This window comes from Ursus americanus, chromosome X, assembly GCF_024610735.1.
Source record: "Ursus americanus isolate L20-20 chromosome X, mUrsAme1.1.p, whole genome shotgun sequence".
Taxonomy (NCBI): domain Eukaryota; kingdom Metazoa; phylum Chordata; class Mammalia; order Carnivora; family Ursidae; genus Ursus; species Ursus americanus.
The window spans coordinates 108,900,362-108,918,406 of record NC_142164.1 but is presented as its reverse complement, the minus strand read 5'-3'; the positions used below and the strand labels follow the sequence as shown (position 1 = coordinate 108,918,406).

The 18,045-nt window shown below is 46.7% G+C and overlaps 1 pseudogene; it reads right to left on the bottom strand.

The window, feature by feature from the left end:
* Nucleotides 1-864: 864 nt before the first annotated feature.
* LOC148107001 (zinc finger protein 831-like) lies at nt 865-16,638 on the bottom strand (annotated as a pseudogene).
* Between the last annotated feature and the right edge of the window lie 1,407 nt (nt 16,639-18,045).

The following is an 18,045-nucleotide window of genomic DNA, read 5'->3' as shown; positions in this document are numbered from 1 at the left end:
TGATACACATTGGCCAGCAGCCTCCTCCCCATGGCATTTCTCTTTCCATCTGGGCCCTCCATGGTGGTTAGGATATCTCCATCAGGGTAAAAGGCAGGCCCTCGTGGCAGCATGGGCTCAAGGGTGACTGTTGGGGACACCTACTAAGGTCAGCTCCAAGCTGTAGCCCCATTGGGCCAGGTCGGGTCTGGGGCTCAGAAGCTTCTGCTTCCTGGGGCAGGCTTCCACGGGGTCTGGCCTTCTTCTCACTGTGCTGTGACACTGGATAAAAAGCAGCAAGTTGCTCCTGATGACCAGCATACACTTTGAGGTGGCAGAGAACTGAGTGGAAACAGTGAAAGAAGAGGGGCCTAGATTTGTCAGGAGGAGTGAAGGTGGAAGGGGCTGAGGAGAGGGTGGTGTGATTCCTCCACTGCGCTCAGTACTCGGATGTCAAAATGGAAGGAGTCCTTGTAGGCACAGGGTCCTGGGCAGGGGCGGGGGGGGGGGACTAACAGCAACTTCGAGCTGTTGGAGAGGGACAGGTAGCCTGAGTCTGTGCTCTCACACTTTTGCAGCCTGCCCTGAGGGCCTTAGTGTCCCGGGGCCTCTCCAAGGAGGGTGCCTGCTGTCACTGCAGCAGACCAGCTTGTGGGCAGTCGGAGACTTGTACTCTGGCATCTGATGCCAGCAGGAACCCAGGGAAAGCCATGTTTTGGAGTCCAAAGGGGCTTCCCTGTTGGCAGTCCCTAAATGTGGAGCCGGACAGGAAACAGCTCCGGATTCATGTCTAGGCTCTTGGCAGCAAGGGACAGAGGCATGGTGGACTTTGGGTACCGCCCAGTGCCCTGGGCGTCTAGAGAAGGAAAACCCTTTGATGCTCTATCACCTTCCCTCTGTTCTGAGGGTCGCCCCAGGCTCACTTCCCTCCTCCAGGAGGCTGCCCCACCCCATCAGCCTCAGAGGACAGTGGGGGAGTTGCGGAGACATGGCTGGATATGCCTGTGCTTATCTGGTTGCTCTGGGTCATAAAGGCAACACCGAAGTCACACGGGAAGGGTCTTCTGTGTGTGTAGAACTGGATGTGCTTTTCCAAAAAGCTGGGCTTCAGGCAGTCCTGAGCACGGGGCAGGCATAGTCCATGGTGGCTTGTTCACCTTCCCTGGGTTTCCCAGGCCTGGCAACAGAACAGGCAGAGTACCCATGGTGTTTACGCTCGGCACTGGGGCCACTGGCTTCCCATTTGGACAGGGCTGGGCCTCTCGGGCCATAGCAGGGGGCTCAGGACGAAGGGCATGCCGCCCCCATCCAGGCTGCCTCTCTTTAGGCTGAACACTCCCGGCAAGCACTGTGCGGTCGAAGAGAATGCGCGGGGCCTTCAGGAACATGGCTGGTGCCAGGCCCTGCTCCAGTATAAGATGATGGGGCCCAGGGTTAGGCAGGAGGATGGACCACCTTAGGCCTCAGGGGAGCTGGGAGGAGGAGCTGTCGTCCCTGGCAGGCATAGAGGTGAGCGGGTTCCAGCACCTCCACCCCACACAGTTCAGGGTGGCCCAGGGTGCCGGGCAAACTGTAGCAACAACCGAATGTTCCCGTGGGTGCCTCTCTTCTCTCAACATTCTTGCCTCGAGCCAGGCACGTACATCACCACGTCAGAGTCTCACAACAATCCCCCAAGAAAAGCACGATTTTCTCCATGTAAGAAAGGCTCCAAGGACTGAAGTGACCAGTCCTGCAGCTAGTAAACGGCAGAGCCAAGATCCAGACCCAAGTCTGCTTGGATCCAGCCTCTTATTAACACGCCCCGAAGTGGACCCCTGACCCTTGCCCCCTACACAGGCTCCATGGCAAGCTTGTCGCTGGCAAGTCTCCAGCACCTGGCGTGCTGCCTGCTATAGAATCGACTCTCAAAAACTGTCTGGACTCTGTGGGGGGAAACACATGCAGCATGTCCAAGACCCTGGAGGTCCATAGGCATCCAGGATACTGAGCGTAAGCCCCTTGCATTCTCTGGGACTCCATTTACAGATCTGTAAAATGGGCAGGAGCCCAGCAGCTTCCTAGAGCCTTTCCTACTCTGGGGTTCTGTCTCTGCCCTGAGATGTGCATAACAAGAAAGAATATTGGCTCAAGAGACAAGACGCCTCTCTCAGCCCTGGGATCAGGCTCAGGGCTCTTCTGAAGCCACTTCAGGCACAGGCAGGGCAGAACTGGTTCCCTCGGACCTGGGGCAGGGCAGCTGGGCAAAAGCTGAGCAAGAAAGATCCAGCAAGCTCTTCAGACCAACTGGAAAGGAAAATGGGTGCAATGGGTGTACATGAGACAGGCCCATGGCTAAAGCTCTGAAACAGGGATCCCCACATCCTACCTCCTTGGGTACCCATATCCCAGAAACTCACATAAACACCCTTCACCCCACTCTGCGGCTCAGCTTCTCAGAAGCAATGGTGTGCTAGCGTTGGCTTGTAGCGTTTCATACCACCTCATATCAGCCCACACTGCTTATACCAGCTCACACTGGCCCACGAAAGCTGACTTCCAATTTTCAGGGGTTGTGTGAACTGGATGATTTAAATATAGCCATTATTAACAATTAATTAAATATATTAAGGAGGGTTCTTGTGATGAGCGCTGGGTATTATATATAAGTGATGAATCACTGAATTCTACTCCAGAAACCGGTATTATATCATATGTTAACTAACTGGAATTTATTTGTATTATCTTTTTTTAGAGGGGGGAGAGAGGGCAGGGGAGGGCAGAGGGAGCGGGAGAGAGAGAATCTTAAACAGGCTCCACACGCAGCATGGAGCCTGACTCGGGGCTCCATCTCACAACCCTGAGATCATGACCTGAGCCAAAATCAAGAGGCATACATTTAACTGACTGAGCCACCCAGGTGCCTTGACTAGAATTTAAATAACAACGTGAAACGTGAAAATAAAGAATTAAATTGAATAAACATACGATTACACAAATTATATTAAAAACAAAATAATGTATTAATTATTGCACTGTATTTTATATTATCTATGATCTTGAGGGGTTTTTATGTCTTACATCTACCCAATGGAAATGCATACAATGCTGTGCTGCTGTGTGCCTCTTCCCAAATCCTCCTCACAGATCAGCCCTGGTGAGAGGATTTACACCATAAAGACTGGCATATGCTACAAATGAGGCTTTTAATTTTGAGTAAGAACTGATGTTTACCATTTGCTAGCAGCCCACTGGAGAGAAGGGAGGGCAGGTAAGGCCATCTTGCCCATCCTCTCACTAACCAGAAACACCCACCGTTCTGGATCTTGCAGCTGCAAAGCCCCCTCATTTCTCAAAAAAATCTGAGCCCTTATATGTTTTTTAAGGAAAAGAATTAAAAATCGAACTATTTAGAGATTAGTAGCTACTAAAGATGATAAGCACTGATATTAAGATAAAGTCTTAAAAAAAAGAGATAAAGGCTTATCTCAAGATACTGCATCATTTCTGCTGGCTGGAGAATTTCAGAGTGCTTCCCAGGAAAGGAACAGACTGGAGTTCCTATCCCTCCTTAACCATTGTGCTTGCTCGAGGATGCCCTTCCTCTGTTTTAAGAACAGTGTCATTAGGGCAGAATTACCCAGAAAGTCAGATGAGATCATTTATGTAAAGACATCTAGCACGGTGCCTGGCCTAGAGTAGGGATTCGATCCATAACTTGTGGGGCCTGGTGTAAACTAAAAATGTGGGGCACCTTGCTTAAAAAGCAGGGGAAACAGTATTCAAACATAATACTTTTTCCTTTCTTTCTCAATCTGTCTTTTGACTTGTCATAGCGCTTTTATTTGCTATTTAATGTCAGACTAGATAGGAGAAAAATGAAAGGTTTAAACTATTAGCATAAATTTTACTGCACACACTTGGGCCTGATGGCTGCTGAGTTTCCCCTCCCACCAGCCACCTTGCCTAGCCGCTGCCCTGAGACTGGGGGTGAGCACTGAGCAAGTCAAGTCCCACTTCCCACAGATGTGTCTCCCCAGTCCACGGCAGATGGATGACCCTCAGGGATCTTTAAACCTGTGTACCAGGGTACCCTAGGTACCTGATTCAGGGTGAAGGAGAGGCTTGTCTCCACCAGGATGCAGCCTCTGTTAAGTTGCCTGGACATGCCATGGCAAAGGCAACCCCGGGGCAAGACGGCTACCACCACAGCCTGCCCCGAAACTCCCCAGGGTTGTGCACCTGAGCTCAACCAGCCCGCACCCAGGCCCCCCTGGGAGTGGACGTTGACAGCACAAATCAGGCCTCTCTTCCTCCTCCCACCCTACCTGCCACCCAGCTGCTATCCTGGGCATGGGGCAGAGATGGAGTAAGGGCGAGGCCAGGTTCGTCCTGGGGCACCAGACGGCTGGGGAGCAGGTGTCTAAGAACTTGGCCCAGGGAGGTGAAGAAGGCAGGACCGTGTGTGAGCCAAGGCTCCAAGCCCCTGGCACTGGCTCCTAAGTTCCACCGGACTTTATTTACAAAGGTAAAATTATCAACAATCTCCAGACAGCAACAACAGAACATTAAACAGAGCACAGGGCCCTTCAGAACACGGGGCCCTGGGTGCCTCCACAGGTCACAGGCCTGTGACACCAATCCCACTCACGTGCCTCCTCAAGGAGTGAGCCCAGCAACTGTCTCCTCAGTTTCCGCACGTGTACTGGAGAAAGCGGCACCAGCTTACAAACATGCGGTAAATAAAAGCTCCGAAACTTCAAAGCGCACTCACAACCCCCAGTTCCGCATCCAATGCCACAGACTGCCCTAAAGTACGTACTCCCTTCTGCACACAAATTTCTAGAATGAGCTATGTTGGCCGTCTTCACTTGCTCGCCTCTTTTTCAACCCCACTCCAATCAGGTTTTATCTATCACTCCACTGAAACCTCCGCTGTCACTCCTCCGGATTCTCCGCTTACCTTTTCTTCTTACAGACAGTCGCTGGGGTGGCCCGCGCAGTCTCCCGCAAGCGCTCGCGCCCTGCGCCTCCGCATGGGCACCCGTGGCCGGGGCTGTGGCCGTCTCTCTCTCTAGGGCTGAGAATGGGACTGAAAACAATCTCTCCAGGACCTGTCCGGCCCAAGGCCTCTCTTCTCGGAGAAGAGCTCAGCCACAGCAAAGATCCAAGGGAAGAATTAAAACGCGTTCCTTCAGGGCGCTTGGTTGCTTTTCCTCTCCTCTTCATTTCTCATCAAAGAGAACGCCGTGCAGACGCTGCATGACCACGTTCAAACTCTCCGCACTCAGAACATTCTGAAGTTATCGTTATTACAAGATGTTTATCTGGAGACAATAGTTTGAGTTCCACATTTTTCTATTGCTATTTTCTACTTTAAACATACGCCCCGAATTCAAATTAGGGCCAAGAGTGTGTTACTGTTAGTTATGAAACACCTGGCTTTGTGGATACTAAAATAGCTATCCTCTAATCATGCCACCCCTTACAGTATTTAAAAACCAGAACTATTTCCTCTTCTTTAAGAGTTTTCTTTTTGAGATCACATCGTCATCTTGTTCTTTAAAAAGGAGCTGGTTGGCAAATTGGCTCCATGTACCGGCAGCTGGTCTCACTTTTAGGAAGTCCAGGGGGAAAGCCCATTCGATTTGAAATTCTTCTGGCGTGTTAGCCATATGTAGTGCATCACAGCTCTGTTCACACTAGACTTCTATGTGAAAAAAAAAAAAGAAAAGAGAAAACTATCTTACTTATTTTTCTGTGTATGACCTAATCATCTTTGTGTTTCCTCCGGCTTACTAGCAAAGCAAATTCAACTTTTCAATCAATCATGTCTTCATGTCTCCCAGTTTTAAAACTTCTCTTTCAGTTTAAAAAGGCCCCTTTCTGGGCTAATCTCCCTCACACATATAAAGACCTCTTAAAGATCAAGAAGAAAAAAACCAAAAGCAAAATTTAAAAATGGACAAATATAAATAGTCTGGAGAAAAAGATGAACAAATGGTTCTTTTTTAAGGGGGGAGTGGCAGAGAGAGAGAGAATCTTAAGCAGGCTCCACTCCTGGTTCAGAGCCTGATGTGGGGCTCAATCTCATTACCCTGAGATCATAACCTGATCCAAAATCAAGAATCAGACCTTAATAGACTGAGCCACCCAGGCAACCCCAAATGATTCTTAAATATAAGAAAATATGCTCAACTTCACTCATACTAAGTTAGAACTACAGTGAGACTACATTTCTCATCCATCCATTGGGCAAAAATCCACAGACTTGACAAAACCCTTTGCTGGGAAGGCTGTGGGAAAACAGGCGCTCTCTCACGTTGCTGGTAGAAGCGAAAACTGCCATAGTCACTATGGAGGGGGGTTGGCACTATGTAACAAAATTATACCCTCTCTGTTTACTGCTGGAAATAAGAGTCATTACCATCTTGAAATCTAATCAGGTTAAAGAGCTAATTCCAGAAATGCAGAACCAATTCAGAAAATTCACCCTTAAAATTCTGTTCCTCTAGAACCACTCTTGGTACCAAAATGCATATTAGGGTTCTCCAGAGAAACAGAACTGATAGGGTAGATAGACAGATGAGACAGACAGACAGAGGAAATTTATTATAGGAATTGGCTCACACAGTTTTGGACACTGAGAAGCCCCATGACCTACTGTCTACAAGCTGGAGACCCAGGAAAGCCGGTGTAATTCAGTTCTAGTCTGAAGGCCTGAGAACCAGGGAGGCCCAATGGAGTAAGTACTGGTCTGAGCCTAAAAGGCCAGAACCAGGAGCACTAATGGCTGAGGGCAGAAGAATATAGATGTCTCACCTCAAACAGAGAGAGCAAACACCCTTCTTCAGCCAGGCCCTCAAGGGACTGGATGATCCCCAGCCACATTAGTGAAGACAGCTCTTCTTCACTTGGTCTACTGATTCAAATGCTAATCCCTTCCAGAAACACCTTCACAAACACACCCAGAAATAATGTTTTACCATTATTTTACCAGCTGTCTGGACATCCCTTAGCCCAGTCAAGTTGACACATAAAATTAACCATCACAAAGAGGAATGGATTATAACACACATTATGATACTTACTTGCAAAGGTTTCAGTAAAAGGAGGGAGGGAGAAGAGAAATGGGGGATGGAGGGGGGAGGAAGGAAGAGACGGGGGCAGGGAGGAGAAGGAGAGAAAAGAGGGGAGAACAGAATAGAAAGGGAGAGAGAGAGAATAATGGAATAATGTCAAGAGAAATGTTAGGTGACTCTTGGTAAAGAGGTTTCAGGTGATGACTGTATTACTCTTTCAACTTGTTTCAATGTTTATTTATTTTTTATTTTTTTTATTTTTTTAAAGATTTTATTTATTTATTTGACAGAGAGACAGCCAGCGAGAGAGGGAACACAAGCAGGGGGAGTGGGAGAGGAAGCAGCAGGCTCCCAGTGGAGGAGCCTGATGTGGGGCTCGATCCCACAACGCCAGGATCACGCCCTGAGCCGAAGGCAGACGCTTAACGACTGAGCCACCCAGGCGCCCCTGTTTCAATGTTTAACAAGTTTAAAAATAAAAATCTAGGGGAATATCTCAGAAAAGTCCCTTTCTGAGTTCCACCCAGCATCCTCAAGGGACAGGGGCGTGGGCAGAAAGTCGGAGACCTGCCACGTCCTCAGGACATTCTTTGGGTCCTTGCAGGCCTCCGCAGCAACGGTGTCCCTGTCCCTTTGTCCCCGTTCACCCTGCTGTCTTGCTGCTAGAGTATACAGCTGGCATTCCCAGAACTGTGGCACTCAGAACCCCACTCTCTCTCTCCTGGCTCTTACACATGCTGTGTATCCTCCTGAAGTTCAGCTGGGACTCCCTATTACACCCCTCAGCCTTGGGGTCACCCTGCCCCCCACCCCCGGAGCACCTCCTCTGGTGGGCTCACTAGCCAGCATTATGGTTACGGTTGGCTTCCCTCAATGGGGCCCTTCTGGATGCCCTCCCTGCTAGCCCAGCGTGAAGCCAGCCAGGAAAAGGGCATGCATCACTTCTGCCAGCATTTCATGGGCCAGCACCTTGTCATATGCCCCTCAAGCTAACTGCAGGAGAGGCTGGGAAATGTGATTCCTGTGTACCTAAGAAGAAAAGGTCTGATTGGTATTTATAGTCTGGCTGTGTCGTAATTGCCTAGAGAGGCCAGGTGAGACCAGGACTCCCTGGGGGCTCAGGCAAACCCTGTCGGATCTGAGAAGGGCTGGGGGCAGCCTGACAGATGTGGGAAAGGGATGGGGAGTAAAGCCAGAGGGTTCCAAACAATTCAGGGGATGACTGGACCTTCCAGGCACACTGCTTATGGTTCCCAGGCAAGTCAGCCTGGTTGAAAATCTTAGGACTTGGTGGACACAATGTCTCAACTATGTTAAAAGAGAATTTGATTTTTTATAATGGGTCTCACATAGACTATTTCAGGGATCCATCTAATGTCCAGATCAGGGCTTCCTTTTTTTTTTTTTTTTAAAGATTTTATTTATTTATTTGACAGAGAGAGAGACAGCCAGCGAGAGAGGGAACACAAGCAGGGGGAGTGGGAGAAGAAGAAGCAGGCTCCCAGCGGAGGAGCCTGATGTGGGGCTCGATCCCAGAACGCCGGGATCACACCCTGAACCGAAGGCAGAAACTTAACGACTGAGCCACCCAGGCACCCCCAGATCAGGGCTTCTCAACCTTGGTACTTGTGACACTTGGGCTGGATCCTTCTTTGTCATGGGGGCTGTCCTGCACACTGTGGGATGCTCAGCAGCAGCCCGGGCTCCACCAGACTAGATGCCGGTAGTATGCCCTTGCTAGTTATCACAACCAAAATGTCCCCAGGCATTGCCAAATGTCCCCTGGGGGGCAAAATCACTCTCATCAGAGAACCAGTGTTTCCGTGGATGTCAGAATCTCATGGGGAGCTTTTCCAAGATAGATTTCCCAGGCTCCCCTGTAGGGGAAAGGGGCTGATTTGGAAGAGCTGAGGAGGGTCTGCCCTGTAAGTGAGGCACAAAGCAAGGGGCCTGGCCCATGAAGTTCTAATTTAATTTTAAGCTGGTAAAATGGGATTTGCAGAGAGTACCTCAGGGCCATCTGCTGCAGCGATGGTTCTCAGGGGGAGTGGTACTCTTTCCCCGATGACAAGCCTAGGGGAAATGTGGAGATGCTCGATGATGATTCTAACGCCAAAGCCTGGAGCCTGCTGCTGGCATCTCGTGGGCAGGAGCAGGGATGCCAAATGGTCTGTAGTGCACAGGACAGTCTGCAACAACAGACTTTTGTTCCACTCAAGCTGCCATTCGAACTGCTGTGTCGAAACCATGAGAAGCACAAGCAATTTAGAGCTGTTTTCACTACCTCATGAAAATCTGGTGTGTGCAGGATAGCTGTAAATCTAGAGATTACTGGGTTCACTTATAGTACAAGCTTCCAGAGGCCTTAACTTGCCCATAGATTTCTGAAAATCATGCACTGAACAGATGCTGATGCAAAATTCCCTTGGAGTCAGTTTTTCATGCCCAAGGACAGACCAGGCTTTGTGGGGCCTGAAGCTTTGTAGAGTTTGGTGGGAGGGAGCTCTTTGAAAAATCATACAAAATAGGGGCTCCTGGCTGGCTCAGTCGGTTAAGCATCAGACTCTTGGTCTTGGCTCAGGTCATGATCTCAGGGTCATGAGTTCGAGCCCTACATTGGGTTCCACAGTGGGCGTGGAGCATACTTAAAAAAAAAATCATACAGGGGCACCTGGGAGGCTCAGTCAGTGAAGCCTCTGCCTTCACTCAGGTCATGATCCCAGGGTCCTGGGATCGAGCCCCACATCGGGTTCCCTGCTCGGCTGGGAGTCTGCCCCTCCCCCTGCTCATGCTCTCTCTCTCAAATAAATAAAAAAAATCTTTAAGAAAAAACAGACAAAATAACAAAATTAGGTACAAATGTGAATATTTACTTAGAATAGGAACAAAACTTGCAACAAATTATAATTTCAAAAAAAATAAAGACAAAGCTCCCAAACAAAAATCATAAAGTGACATTATTTTGTATGAATTAGCTTCCTGAAATATATTTATAATACTTTTTCCTTTTTTCTAGCTAGATACTCTGATAACAACTTCATGTGACAATAATTTTGCAATATCATTCTCTACAGAAACAATAGAAATAATTCAGCCTTACCTCCACTGTGGCTGATTGAAATTTGTCTTTTTATTATTGCTAGTTGGGATGCCTATAACTTCACACACATGTTCTTACTGCTTAGAGTATTGCTCTAAGTCTGTGCATACAAGCATGGGAATTCTATTTCTATTTGTTCTAATTAATCAAGGAAAAACATATCATGTGCTTATAATTATAAATGCTGCATTTATGAAGTGTATTAGTTTGCCAAAGCAAATGACCACAAACTGGGTGGCTTGACACAACAGAAGAGTATTCTCTCACCGTTCCGGAGGCCAGAAGTCCCCAAGTGAGGTGTCAGCAGGGCTGTGCTCCCTCCGACGGCTGGAAGGGAGAATCCTTCCTTGCCTCTTCCAGCTCTTCATGGCTCCTAGCATTTCTTGGCCTGTGGCAGCATCACCCCAGCCTCTGCCTTGATCTTCACCAGTCTTCTCTGTGTCTCCGTGGGTCCTCTCCTCTGAGAGGACGCCAGCCCTTGGATTAAGGTCCACTTGAATCCATATGACTTCATCTTAATTATATCTTTGAGGACCTATTTCCAAGTAAGGTCAGCGTTATGAGGTTCTGGGTGGACGTGAGTTTTGGGGGACACTATTCAACCCAGTACACCAAGTATCTCGTTGCCAGGAGAACATCCGTTTTGATTAGGTATCAGTGAGAACTGAATCCTCCACTTGTGTGTGTTGATGGAAGAATGTTCCACAACATCAAGCTGTGTGCTTTCCAAACCTTCTTCCTCCTTCACTCTGCACACATCTTTGGTACTTGGTGCTGTAGGTCCAGTTGGTTTCTCAATATGGCTAGGAGAGTCTCTGTCACAACGCCACATGTGTTGGCACAGAAAATAAGCAGAAGGATTCCAGAGCCACTTTTGTATTGGGACGGCTAACAATACATTAACTATACACACAAGTCACTGTGAACCACATAAATATTTCCCACTAAGTGTAAATTAAGTGCACCCCGAACTCAAATTCCCCTCAGCCTCATCTCAAAAACGTCTGTGGCCATTTCAGTGCCGCCAGATTTGAAGGAGGCTCTGTCGTCCACAACACAGAGCTTCCCGAGTTGCCCCGGGTGTTAACATCAAGTCAGCAGATGGGAGAAATGAGAAAATGGAGTATCGTTTAAGAGGTTTCTCTGGTCTGTGGGGCAGGCCTGGAAATGGCGTAATCATTTTCACCACATTCACCTGGCCCAAACTCAGCCAGGTGTAGGGTAATGTATGACGGAGGGGGAAAAACAACTTGGGACAGAGGACTTAACCAAATGTGGTTAGAATGCCTTATTTTGCAAATTTTGCAAAAACACATGAAACGCGAACATGTTGCCAGGGCCCCTTCCAGGGGCTTGTTAGGGGTCTGTGCAGGCGAGGGGCCTCGAAGCTCAAGCTTCGTTAGCTCGTGCCAGTTAACTTTTTTTTTTTTTAAGATTTTATTTATTTGTTTGACAGAGAGAGAGACAGCCAGAGAGAGAGGGAACACAAGCAGGGGGAGTGAGAGAGGAAGAAGCAGGCTCCCAGCAGAGCAGAGAGCCCGATGTGGGGCTCGATCCCAGGACTCCAGGATCATGCCCTGAGCCGAAGGCAGACGCTTAAAGACTGAGCCACCCAGGCACCCCGCCACTTCACTTTTTTGATAGCGGTATCAAACTATTAAACCAGGGAAAGGCCATACACTGTATAACAGGGTTTTAGCAAAGGAGTTAGCCAAGATCTGCATCATTATTTTTAATAAACAAATTACGGCCAGTTGGATGGAAGTGAACAACCACACTTGGAGAGAGAACCTGAAAAGAAACCTCCGGGATATCCTACCTCACCTACCTCTTCCAGCCACACTGGCCCCCTTGCTTTTCTTCCTCTATACCAGATACACTCCTGCCTCAGGGCCTTTGTATTTGCTAAACTCTTCTCCCCTCTCCCCATATTACATGCTGGCTCCCTCAGTTCTTTGAGGGAACTGTTACTATGGCAGACAGCTGCCCACCAGAATTTATGCCCCCAACCACAGGGGAGAATTATTAGCAGTGCAATAGGTGCATATAGGTAAGGATATGTGCTAAGGTGACCAAGTCATCCTGGTATGCCTGGAACTTTCCTGGTTTGGGCACTGAAAGCCTTTCATTTCAGGAAATCCCTCAGTACCAGCAAACTAGCTCAGTTAGTCACCCTACACCTGGCTGACTTTGGGCCAGGTGAATGCGGTGAAAATAATTACACCATTTCCAGGCCTATCCCACAGACCAGAGAAACCTCTTAAACAATACTCCATTTTCTCATTTCTCCCATCTGCTGACCTGATGTTAACACTCAGGGCAACTTGGGAAGCTCCGTGCTGGGGATGGCAGAGCCTCTGTTAGCTTGTGGCCCTGAATGACCACAAAGAACAGATTCCACCTAGTGATTCTATAGTCCCTCCCCACAACCCAGTGATTAGAGCTAGGAATAAACTCTTGTTTAGTCACTGAGACTTGAGGATTAACAGTTAGCATAATGTTAACTAATACAGTCATCTTTTCAGGGAGACCTACCTAGACTACCGTATTTAAAATCACAACTACTTCCCCTCCACTCCTCCACTCCCATTCCCTATTTTGCACTCTTGCCTAATTTTTCTCCATAGGCTTATCACCATCTGACATAGCGTCTAGGCTTCATGAAGACGGGAAATGTGTCTATTGTGTTCACTACTGTACATCCAGCATCTATCCAATAGAACTTTCTATGAGAATGGAAATATTCTATACCTGTGCTGTCCAACGTGGCAGCCACTAACCACATGTATCTACTGAGCACGTGAAATGTGGCTAGTGTGACTGAGAAACTGAATTTCTAATTTTAGTTAATTTAAATTTAAATAGCCACATGTGACTAATGGCTATCCTATTGGACAGTACAGATCTAGAATAATGGTTCAGTGTAGCCATCCAGTAAGTGTTTGTTGAATGCAAGAATCAATGAATAGATTCAACAGGCTTCTCCTGAGTCTGCTTTGTGCCACACGCAAATGAGACCCTCGTGACTCAGTGCACTGGTCAGGGGCTAACCCGAGTGATTCACTGAGATCTTCTTAAGTTTACTAGTCTATAAGTGGCTAGCTCAGTGTTTGAGAAACAAACCCAAATGATCACCCTTCTCTGTGAGCTTAAGTTGGACAAGATTCATTTCTAGAATATGTTACATTCGATCTGGGTGGGCGAACTCTTTCCTTGCCATTTACAACAGTAAAGCCAAGATAATATCACAGAAGAAAGTTCCAGTGCTTTGTGTACTGTGATTGGAGGATAGTTAGAAAGGCTTCATCTCCCAAGAGCATCCTTCTTCTTCCACAGGTCTGAGATCACCACTCAGAAGGTGATAATTACACCGTGGCAGAAATGGCATGTGGTCTCTGAAAGCCATGTTGCCATCTTCTTGGACACATGGCCTGACTACATTTCCCAACTCCGTTTGCAGTTAGGTTTGGTCGTGTGACTGAATTATAATCTGTATGGTTCCTTTGCAGGCTTTTTTTTTCTTTTCCCCTCTGGTTTTGAGATTTTCTCCTTTACTGGAGTCCTCTGTATTTATACCACATTTTTCTAGGTGTGGATTTATTTTGATTGATCTTTCTTGGGACAAGACATGCTTCAGTCTAAAAACTCACGTCTTTTCTCAGCCCCAAAAAATGTTCTACCACTATCTCTTGGAATATTGCTTCTCCCCCATTTCCCTTTGATTTTTCATTCTGCAACTTTGATTAGACCTATGTTGGAATTTGCTCCGAATTACTTTCATAGTTCATTTCTCTTTACTTCTCTCTCCCTCCTCCCCCACTCCACCACCTGTGGGGTAATTTCCTCACATGTACCATTTAACTCACTAAGTTTCTTTTTGCTGTTGTCTACACTACTGTTCAACCTGTCCACTAATTTCTATGACTCTATTTTTCATCAGTAGAAACCCTATCTGGTTCTCAGTCAAATCCCTCTGGTCTTTTTTCGTATTATTTTGGGTTTTCATTTTGGTTCTCTCTTTTTATATCTTCGACTACTTAGAATACACTTACAGTGTCTTTAAGATTATTCTATAATATCCAACTTGGGGTGCTTATTCTCCGTCTGCTGAACTTTCTAACTGTCCCTCACAATGGGTGCGTTATTCCATACAATCATAAACTTTTACTGTGACTTCTTTGGCGGGTTGTTTTTTTCCCTGGAGTTCTTTGAGTCACTAGCTGTGAAAATGGACCTGCAAAGTGGTTCTGCATTTGTTTCAGTTGGGAAGTCTGGAGTTTTTGAAGGTTCTAGATCCATTTTTATGTTAGTTGTTTGGCTTGGGTTTCCGGTGCCATACAGAAAATGTGAATTCAAATTATACACTGAGTAGGATACAGTCCTGGGCTTTTCATCTCCTGCAGAGGACTTCTCTTGGCCCAGAGGCCCAGCCACCAGCCTCCTAATAACTTCCCTGGGCCAGGCTTGCTTCCCTAGCAAGCTTGCCATGCCCCTTTTCAGAGCCTGTCTGAGATGAGATCCTTATGGTCCTGGAGTACCTATTTGGCCTTAGTGCTCTGACTTTGATTCCTTTCTTTCTGTCTGGCACTGAGGGATTTCCTTATCCTTTTTTGAGCCCATGTATGTATTTAAATTCTGGAGATATGTTTTTTCAGCATTTCTACATATTAGTAATAGAAGAGAGGTCTTATCATGAGCTCAGTCTGTTTTATTGCTGGAAGAAGTCTCCTGTTGATTCTTCTCAGAATGTCTCAGAAGAACTCTCCAACTTCTCTTTCCTCTGATTTACTTCCAGCATTCTTGTGATGGCAGGGGGCTGGTCTACGTGACATTCCTAATATAGACTGAAGACCCCATTATGCAAACAAATCATAGAGACACATAATTTATGTAAAATTAGTCTCAAAAAGACATGATATACTTGTGTATGCTCTTAATGATATACAATGTAAATGTCAGACAGAAGCTTGAAAATTAGGGTCAGAAAACAGTGACCTTTGCATTCTGCCAAACATGTCCTTGGGATAAATTGCATTCTTATCGCAGTATATTCTATTACACCACTGCAATTATATGAGATTCTTGTTGGAATTTTGGATGCTTCTATCTTTTTAAATATGTGTGCATATTATATAGGGCAATTTGAATGTTCTATAAACAAAGCTCATCGTATAAAAATGAAATTGAAAAATGTGATAATTCAATAACGCATAGAAATACGTTGCAAAATAATAGGATATAAAAGAAATTGTATGGCTTTTAAAAATAAATATCTGCAGCAAATAACACCATAATATTGGGCCTTGGACAAAGGATCACTTTTGTTAATATATCAATATTCCAAGAGAAAAATAAAAAGAAGAAATTCTCAAAATGATTTTTGAAACCTTTCAAGTTTCTACCAAGCCATCTCAGTAATATACAGAAATCATGGCATGAAAACACTCAGAGTTTTTGCAAACAATAATTAAGGCATAACAGAAGGTTATATTTTTCATGTTGGATGGTTCTGAAAAAAATGGTAAAAAGCATCCTTTTGGCTTTTGTGAGCTCTCTAGAGAAAAATGTTGATAAGAAAGAAAGATGGAGGGAAAATGCTGGAATTTTATAACACAAACAAGACACACAAGCCATTTTCCTAACTTCACACTGTTCGGGAGAGTGACAAAACACCAATTTCCACAAGATGGTCTGTCTTACAAATATGGAACACTTCCCATTCAAATAGGTATCTGGGGCATTCTGGGTAAGCCAGCCAAAACGGGTAGCAATAGCATGTAAATTAAAATAGCAACCTTCCCCATCCTGAGTATTCACCCGTGCCACGGACGCGCTGCAGAAAGGCTGCCAGACCTTCCAATGACATAAATCTCACGTCTGCAGCCTGCTGCGAGAGCTCTGAAAAGCACCGATTCCAGCATGTAGGGTTCCTTTGTTGGTGACACGCAGTCAAGAGGAGGAAATAACATAGCATTTGGTGTCCTCTGGGCAGGTCTGTGAACAGACTTGTGCTGGGTCTCTGTGCGGTTTTTTCAACATGTTCAAGATCTGCACGTGCTATGTGCTGCAACATGCAAGCGGCAGATAAACAAAGCTGTGCTGATTTCCAGGAAAACGCAATTACCATGTTAGGAGCACCATTCCATTCGCCGCGATCCAAATGATTTACTAAATGACGAAGTGCAGGTTGTCAGGACGGCTTGGAAGATAAGCACCTGATCCCCAGAAGTGCAGATGCAGCCACATCTTCAGGGGGGCCTGGGCTCCTGTAGCAGGCGCTGCCAGGCACTTTGCCCGTCCTCCCTTGTCCTTAGCACTTTGGGGTACTCCAGCCTGACTTCCGCTTGCCAGAACCTGCATTTCTTGACCTTTTCTGGCCCCTGAAGTCTGCACGGCCCTCCTCTGTGGCAGGCCGGACGTACCGGGGAACCGACGCCACTTGCCTGCAGTGAGCATGGGCTTGATACCACACTCCTTCCCGGCTGCCCTCCCTTCCATGTTTCACTTGCCTGCTCCCCTCCGGTGTTTCCTCAGACAGATTCCCAGATCAGTTCTACATACGGGAGACCTTGTTTCTGAGTCGGCCTCTGGAAGGACGCAAGCTAAGACAATTATCTTCTCCCAGAGGTCCTTGCAACTGAACGCTTTGGCAGGCTTCAAGATGTTAAGAGGAGGATGTCCATTAGAATACTGTGCCAGTGGAGCACACATCTTCCGGTTTACCGTTCATCTTAACAGTTAGTTTTGCATTCCAAGTTCACATCGGCATACTCGGCATGTCTTCCTTCCTTACTGCTCGGGTCAGACTTGCTGCAAGGTTCCTAATGCTTCTAGATTACCACAGTTTCTCTAGTGTCTAAAACATGCACAGGCTCCCTTCACATGATGGTGATGCCACTAATAGCTATGACAGGAAACAACTTTAAGGAGACAGACCCAAGAGAGGAAACCGGACTGTGTTTGGAAGCAAAGTTATGAGTAGAGGTGAGGCCAGAATTGAATTAATATTAAGCCACATAATTTGGAATTAAAAATACCAGTTAAAATAATTAGGGCCTTTTGTATGAACGTAACAGAGTCACTCTGATCACTTTGGGTCTTGTGGGGTTAAGAACGCATGTGAAAATAATCATCATCGTCACCATCAATATGACTAATGCTTCCTGAGCACCTAGTATGTGGGAAGCACTATTCTAAGTGTTTTACATGTATCAACTGATTTAAACTCCATAAAATGCTGAGAAGTAGGCATTATTATCCCCATTTTATGGATGTGGGAACTGAGAGATTAAATAAAGGTGACAATAATCTTGCTCTTGTGTTTACACCAAGAAGGAAAAGCAAGAACAGTAGTACAGGGGCCCCCAAGCAAGCCTGAGTGGAGATGTGGGGCCTCCTCATGGGCCGCTCACGCTTCATGGCCGCCTTGTCTGGGCTCTGCCATTTCTCTGACTCAGTGTCCTCCTCCTTGGGATTTCTGTGTCTGCTCCTGCCAATCAAGAGCCTCATGTCTTAGCCTGCTAATCTCTTGGCTTCTGCCTAGAGACGAACAGCAAAGCTTGTTCATGGTCATGGCCACTCATGACCCTTCCTCCTCAAGGCCTTTCTGCCCACCTTGTCTTAGGCACCTTTCCTCTGGGACTCTCACCCACCTGCCCAACTCTGTATCTGTAACACATCCAAGCTCCCAGGAGGATAGGGCTGTACCAGTTAATCTGCCATCTCTATTTATGTGGAACTTTTACTCCAGGCTATCTCTTGGCTTCTGATCACCTATAGATGTGCTGCTGTTTGGACATGTGTCCATCTCTGCCCAATCTGCTGTGGTCTGAAGATGAGGTCACATGGTGGCAGAAGGATGACCTCTGACTAAGGAACTGCCTGAAGACAGGGACCATTCAGAGG